Source organism: Mustela nivalis (genome assembly GCF_964662115.1).
Source record: "Mustela nivalis genome assembly, chromosome: 15".
In the NCBI taxonomy this organism is placed as follows: Eukaryota; Metazoa; Chordata; class Mammalia; order Carnivora; family Mustelidae; genus Mustela; species Mustela nivalis.
This window is the reverse complement of record NC_139034.1, coordinates 71,037,918-71,045,816: the sequence shown is the minus strand read 5'-3', so window position 1 is coordinate 71,045,816 and position 7,899 is coordinate 71,037,918. Positions and strand designations below refer to the sequence as shown.

Sequence of the window (7,899 nt, the reverse complement as noted above, 5' to 3'; positions counted from 1 at the left end):
TGCACCAGAATGTCTCATGGCTGCACTTGAGAGCACTGAAATTGTCATTACAATGCCTGTCCCTTACACCAATATTTTCACCACCACTGCAGTGATTATCTTCAGGACCATTATGCCTGTCACAGGAGGGTATTTGGAGAAAGCTCATTTTAGCTTTACTCTTTCCTTTTGCAGCCTCCTTGTCCTAGGACTCAGGCAGAAGTCCTTGGGCATTTGGCCAGAGAGCAATCTAATATAAAAATACTGTGCATAATATTTCCCCTGTGATGACAATCTTTTATCCTTGAAACAATCTCCTACATATCTATGTTTTGTCCCCCTAAGAATGAGTTCTTCTCCAGAAGTTTCCTTGGATTCTCATGGGAATAGGCTTCTGACATTCCTACCTCCAAAGACCTACAGATTTGCCCAGGTATGCCCAAGTCTTAGGATAGATATAGATTCAGTTTAAACTGAAGTCCCTGGGATGCCATGCTGTAGAGAGGTATACTGGAACCGCCATTTTTCTCAGATTTGGGGTATAATTTTTTGGACTCCCCAATTCATGGTCTCTGGGAATTCAAAGCCCTCCTCATGATTTTCACAAATTCCTCTCCCACTTATTTCCTCATGGTCCTGTGTCTCTCCTCTCCTACGTGTGTGTGTATCAGTTGGACCTACTTTTCGCATTGTGTAGCAGAAAGGCAATAGCAGTGGCTCAGTCAAATACGGGGCTATTTTCAGCCTCGCTCTCTATGTCATCATTGCCTCACACTCTTTCCTTCTTTCTGCTTCTGCACCCTCTCTGCATGGCTTTTACTCTCTTGGTTGCAAGATGGTTTCTTCATGGGGCACTTGGGTGGCTCAGTTGGTTAAGCAACTGCCTTTGGCTCAGGTCGTGATCCCAGGGTCCTGGGATAGAGCTCCATGTCAGGTTCTTGCTGCTTTTCCCTCTCCCTCTACCTGCTACTCCACCTGCTTGTGCTCTCTCTCTGTCAAATAAATGAAAATTAATTAATTAATTAATTAATTAAATGGTTCCTTCACCTTTCATCTCCTGACCACACTTCCAGTAGGAAAAAGGAGAAGGGGTTGTCAGAGAGTTGCCTACGTGAGGAAACCCGTATCCCCAGCACTCCTCCAGTTACATTTCAAGTTGCATACTTGAACACATTATACCCTGAAAAAAAAAAAAAAAGAGAGAGACCCTGTTAATTAAGAAGAAGGGGATTAAGTGGACAATTATTATGATGGGCACTGATACATAGAATTGTTGAATCAGCATATTGTACACCTGAAACTACTGTAACACTGTATGTTAATTATATTGGAATTAAAATAAATAAAATATAGAAAAAAAGCGTATATGGTTATTGGACAGGTATTAGTGATAGCTGCCACACAAATGCTTTCTTACTTTTCTAATGTAAACCAATTTGGGCAAACAGTTTTGTCATTCATCAGTTCCCACCAAAGATCACTCCACACCAAACATTTCAAATCTTTAATAAGTTTACTGAAAGCTGAGATGTCTTCAGGTATAACTAGCTCTGCCAGCTACTCTGTTATTCCTCATTTCCCATGACCTGGGCCAGCCAATTTAATGCAACATTCCTAAGATGAATGCCAATGCTGGCCATTAATACAGCAACTTCCCACTCTGCCACACACATGATGCTCGGATATAAAAATAATATCGCTTCGCACAGTCACATCATTGCAATCTCCAGGAAGCTAATATCATAGTCCATATTGAGAAATACTGTTGTCCTGCTATGAGAAACCAGTGCTTTAAAATTATTCTTCTGGGCTTTCATAGATTTTTAAGATTCATCTGGGTGGTAGCAGCTTGACAATACAGATTCTGAAGCTATGTATTACATTAGAAGTTAGGAGACTCAAAATGATGGCTCTAAGTTAGAAAGTTGTATCTGTTTTTTTATTCCTGTGCTCCTTTTATGTAAAATGGGGCTGGGCAGGGTGATCTTTAAGGTTCCAAAAGGTTCTGAACTGTGAGGGGGAAAAACACTTGTAATCAGCCATTGTTTTAAGAGAAAGGAGGGATATTAAGAAAAGGAAGATGAGGGGGAAGAAGGGAGCCATGGAGAGGCAAGTAAGAAGAACCAGGGAGGGAAGGAAAGAGATGAAGAGAACATCTGACCTAATCAGGCAGACAGTTATAACCTAATAGTAGTTAGGACCAAAGGGAAAATGTGACTACCTCATGCTCCTTTTGGCCGTGGGTGGGCCCTTAGTTCTATCTTGTTTTTAAAGCAGCAACCAAAGGTCAAATCCCCAAGGAGCTTTGGAGACACTCATGTTCATGTCTGTGCCATGTCACATGATGTCCTCTCTGCAAGAAGACACTAGTTCATGTCAAAGCTTTCCCCGCTCCTCACCCTGCTTGGCTTATCCCTTCCAAGGCTGGCCCTAGGAATACCACCTCTCCGGGGTGGGTGGGTGGGGTTTCAAACCTTTGCCCACTTCCCAAATTGACAGATGTTTTGAGATATGTGTTTTTCTTTTCTCTTATTCTGTGTTTTTTTTTTCTATTAGATATATCTCTGTATAGTTATGTATTTATTTTGCACATCATTAACAAAATGCATTGAGTGGATACTATGAAAGAAAAGTACTGTGATATTTAACAAGGTCAAAGGTAAATAAAATAGTGTTGCTTTCAAAGAAGAGTAGTCCAAAAGGGGAAATAACTTAAAAAGAAATATGAATACCATAAAATACGCACACAAATCCATAGGGTCAAAGAGGAGCAGTGTCTAATTAAAACTAAAGGAGTCAGAAATGGCTTTCTAGAGGATTCAGTTGAGACCTGAAGGATAAGAATTATCTAGAAAAAGAGGAAGCACAATCAGGCATGCCAAACAGAGGACACAACATAGGTAAGGGAAGAGAGAGACAGATGGCAGAGTTTGGGTGTTAGAAGTCATTGTGGCTAAAGGAGAGTGCTGTCCTGGCAACGCGGAGCAAGGGATGCTCACGATGGTCCTAACAGGTTCAAGTTCACTTCAAACCCACAGAAGCCACAGAGAGGTTTTAAGTAGAGGTCTGACATGAGCATTTACACATGGATGTTACAAAAATGCATTTGTTTTTCTTCTGAACTCTTGATTTAAAAACAATTCTGAATAACAATCATACATTTCCTTCTCTATCTTGCCTATTGGATCAGGAATTTCTTTGAAGGCAGGGAAGATGTTTTACCTTGGCAAAGCTTCTGCACATAGTAGGTAGGTATTTAATAAATGTCTGTTGAATGAATGAAGGAATGAATGAATGAAAAATGAATCTTAAGGGAGGAAGAGTAAGTGTGTTAAAAGTATTCAGAGATGCTGTTAAACTGCAGGCAGAATGGAAAAGGCTGTGATACTTCAACATCTCTAAAACCTAAACTGATGTCTTCTAACCCTGGAGCAGCACTGGCTTAAAACATTTTTCCATGTCTTAGGTTTTGAAAAGTCAAAATACCTTTACAATATTTTGAATAGAATTATTAACAAATTTAGAGAAGAGGCAGACAGGAGTTGATAAAAGGCATTTTCTTCCTAAAGCTAGGAATACTAGTTATACCTTCCTAAATACTAATATTAATCAGTATTTAATTGGCAAACTGTAATGCTGATAGCATGATTTTCAATTAAGAAAAAAAGCATCTTTGGCTAGGTGAGAAGTATTTCTTGAGGTACCTGCCTTTTATTTAACAATTTAGATTTCTAAATTTTAAACTGATAAGAACAAATACTATACTTGATCTTAGCTACTACCCATCCGTGCTACTTCTAGGATGGTGTCTAGGAACAAGTAGTAACTAGCTTCCGTATTTATAACTTCACTCATATTTCAGGAAGTGTAAATGCATGCAGAAATGGTAAGTGGAAAATTGCTATCATCTCTCTTAATTAACTGTGTCAATGGGAAGCCTAGTTATTCAAGACCATGAATCCCTAACTACCATTGAGCCGCATATTTGGTGTCATAGAATCTTAGACTGCAGGCCTAATTCTCGTGGAATAAACACTTTCAAGGTAACTGGTCTTGCAAACTCACACCTATAAAATACAACAAATTTTATATATGGTTTTAATCTTTATTGCAAGGACCTTCAAATGCTTTATGGACAGATTAATCCTCATAACCTCTATTTGGGAGATGGCAAGTATTGTCTTCATCTTATAGAGTGAAAAATTGAGTCATCTAAAGGTCTTGGCTTGTATCCAGTTAGCAAACTGGAACGTGAAGGGGAAGAAAAAAGCACCTTAAATCTACTGCTTCTTGGTTTAGAGCCTCAATCACTAAAGTTTGGCAGCCATCTAGACGATAAATTATAAAATTTATTCTCTCCTGAAATTCATTCTTGGCAGATGCTTTTCTATTGGTAGATTTCACAATGCATGTTGCCTAATTTTAAATTAAGTGAATATATCATTTAGTAAAGCTTGCACTTTAAAACCCCATTTTTTTGTGCTTCAAGCTAATATTTTTGTTTCTAAAAAATTAGCTGCTTTTATTAAAATGTCTAAGAAATATATCATACATTTATAGAAGGCTATAAATGTGATTTATGTATGATGTAAAGATATATGTATGATATAAAAAAGTAGTAAAACTAACACCCATGTACCCGCAACCTGACTTATGAAATGTATTACCAACAACTTTGAAGCCCTTTTTCTTCATCCTAGGGATAACCACTGAATGCTGTGTTTATGGTTTCTCTGATTTTCTTTATAGTCTTACCACATGTGAGCATATCCCCTAAACAAAAATAACATGTTACTGAGTTTTGTCCGTTTTTGAACTCTATATGAATGGAATTATATTGTATATCCTTTGTAACTTACCTCTTATGTCATTTCAACTCCAGGATTAATTCCATCATGTATGTACCACAGTTTTCCATTCTTGTGCCAAATGATGTTTCTGTTGTTTGTATATATATTTTTTTCCATTACAAACAACGTTGCTACGGAAATTCCTGGAAGTAATGCTTGTCTTAGCATGAGTTCCCCTAAGAACAGAACTTGATTTACTTGTTTACGGATAGGTTTATTTGGGAAGCAATCTCAGGAAACACAAGGAATGAGGCAGGTGAAACAAAAAGAGAGCAATTCAATAGAGAATGTTGTCTAATAGACTGAATGGCTGTGTCACTTTCCAAATCTATGTGTTAAAGCCCAGACTACAGGGTAGCTGTATTTGGAGATGGGGCCTGTAAGGAAGTAACTAAGGTTAAAGGAACTCCTAAGAAGGGAGTCCTGATTAGGATTGGTGTCCTGAGAGACACCACAACATAGGAATGTAGTCGATGATGTTTTAATAGTGATCTATGGTGAGAGATGGTTGTAGCTACACTTGTGGTGAACATAGCATAAAGTATAAACTTGTCTAATCACTAAGGTGTATACCTGAAAGTAATGTAATACTGTGTGTCAAGTATACTTAAAAAAAAAAAAAAAAGAGGAGGAGGAGGAGGAAGAGGAGGAAGAGGAGGAAGAGGAGGCAGAGGAGGAGGAGGAAAGAAAGAAACAAAGAAGAAAGAAAAGAAGACAGACAGACAGACAGACAAGACCAGAGAGCTTGCTTTCCTTTTCCAGCCATCGTGTGGGGACTCAGCAAGAAGGCAGCCGTCTACATGTCAGGAAACGAGCTCTCACTGGGAATCGTGTCTGCTGGCACATTGATCTCGGGCTTCTAAGCCTCCAGAATTATAAGAACATAAATATCTGTTTTTTAAGTCACCCTGTCTGTGATATTTTGTTATAGCAGTTCAAGCAGAGTCAGACATTGTCCACTGCAGTGGGCGAAGGGTGGTTTTCGTCATTGATTTTTATATTTTTAGCTCTTACCTTTGGCTCTTCCATCCATTCTGAGTTAATGTTTGTACACGTTGTAAGGCAGGGGGTCCAACTTCATTCTTTCGCATGTGGATATCCAGCACCATTTGCTGAAAACACTATTCGTTCACTATTGAGTTATCTTGGCAACCTTGCTGAAACTCAACTGCCCAAACATGTGAGGATTTATCTATGGACTCTCAATTTCTATTACATTGATCTACAGGCCTATCCTTTTGCCAGTACCACATTGTCTGGATTACTGTATCTTTGTAGTAAGTTTAGGAATGGGTTAGTCTGCATCCTTTAACATTGTCCTTTTTCAAAATTGTTTTGGCTATTCTGGGTCTTTTGAACTTCCATGGATTTTAGGATCAGCTTCCCAAATTTCTACAAGAAAGCTAGTTGGGATTTTGATAGGGATTGCATTGAATGTTTAGATCAATTTGAGGGAGTGTTGCAATTTAGCAATAGTAAGTTTTCCAATCCTCAAATATGGTACATTCATACATTTGTTCAGGTCTTCTTGTCTTCCTTCCTATAATGTAAGCTGTTTTCACTGCATAAGTTTCACACTTATTTTCTTAAATTTATTTCTAAGTATTTCATTTTTTTGACAATATTTTAAATGGAATTTTTTCTTAATTTCATTTTAGGATTGTTCATTGCTAATTTATAGAAATAAAACTGATTATTTGTATATTGATCCTGTACCTAAAACCTTGCTGAGCTTGCTTATTATTACTGATAATTTATAATGGTTGTATTTTAGAATTTTCCATATATATGATCAAGTCACCTATGAATAGATAATCTTATTTTTCCTTTCCTTTTTGGATGGCTCTGTTTCTTGCCTAATTATCATAACTAGAACTTCTGCACAATACTGAACAGAAATGGCAAATACAGACATACTTCTCTTAATTTTAGTTTCTTATTTTAAATTTATTTATTAATATTATGTTCATTTAGCCAGCATATAGTACATCATTAGTTTTTGATGTAGTGTTCAACGATTCATTAGTTGTGTATAACACCCTGTGTTAATCACAACATGTGCCCTCCTTAATGCTCATCCTCCAGCTCCATAACCCTGATAATCTCCATAACACTCAGTTTGTTTTCCAGAGTCCCAGAGTCTCTCAAGGTTTGTTTCCCTCTCTGATTTCTTCCCATTCAGTTTTCCCTCCCTTCCCCAATGGTCCTCTTTATGTTCCACATATGAATGAAACCATATGTCTCTGCTGGACTTACTTCATTTCGCATAATCCCCTCCAGTTCCGTCCATGTTGATGCAAATGGTAAGTATTCATCTTTTCTGATGGCTGAGTAATATTCTATTGTACATATGAACCTCATCTTTATCCATTCATGTTGAAGAGCATCTTGGCTCCTTCCACAGTTGGCTATTGAGGACATTACTGCTATGGTCCTTGGGGTGCATGTGCCTCTTCTTTTCACTGTACCTGTATCTTTGGGGTAAATACCTAGTAGTGCAATTGCTGGGTCATAGGGTATCTCTATTTTTAACATCTTAAGGAACCTCCATATTGTTTTCCACAGTGGCTGTACCAGTTTGCATTCTCACCAACAGTGTAAGAGGGTTCCCCTTTCTCCACATCCTTGCCAACAATTTGTTCCTTCCGGCCTTGTTAATTTTTGCCATTCTAACTGGTGTAAGGTGGTATCTCATTGTGGCTTTGATTGGTATTTTCCTGATGGCTGGGATGTTGAATATCTTTCATGTGTCCATTAGCCATTTGTATGTCTTCTTTGGAGAAGTGTCTTTTCAAGTCTTCTGCCCATTTTTTGACTCGATTGTTTGTTTTATGGGTGTTTTATGGGTGTTTGAGAAGTTCTTTATAGATCTTGGATACCAGACCATTATCTGTGATGTCATTTGCAAATATCTTCTCCCATTCAGTGGGTTGCCTCTTAGTTTTGTTGACTGGTTCTTTTGCTGTGCAGAAGTTATTGTTCTTGATGAAGTCCCAAAAGTTCATTTTTGCTTTTGTTTCCCTTGCCTTTGGAAATGTGTCTTCAAAGAAGTTGTTGTGACTAATGCCAA

The 7,899-nt window shown here is 37.9% G+C and overlaps 1 long non-coding RNA gene across 1 annotated transcript; it reads left to right on the top strand.

Annotated features, from left to right (window-relative positions):
* The first annotated feature begins 339 nt into the window (after positions 1-339).
* Positions 340-3,866, top strand: LOC309848852. The gene is made up of 3 exons (XR_014303336.1): positions 340-412; positions 3,170-3,227; positions 3,842-3,866. It is a non-coding gene; the product is annotated as an uncharacterized lncRNA (long non-coding RNA).
* The last annotated feature ends 4,033 nt before the right edge of the window (positions 3,867-7,899 follow it).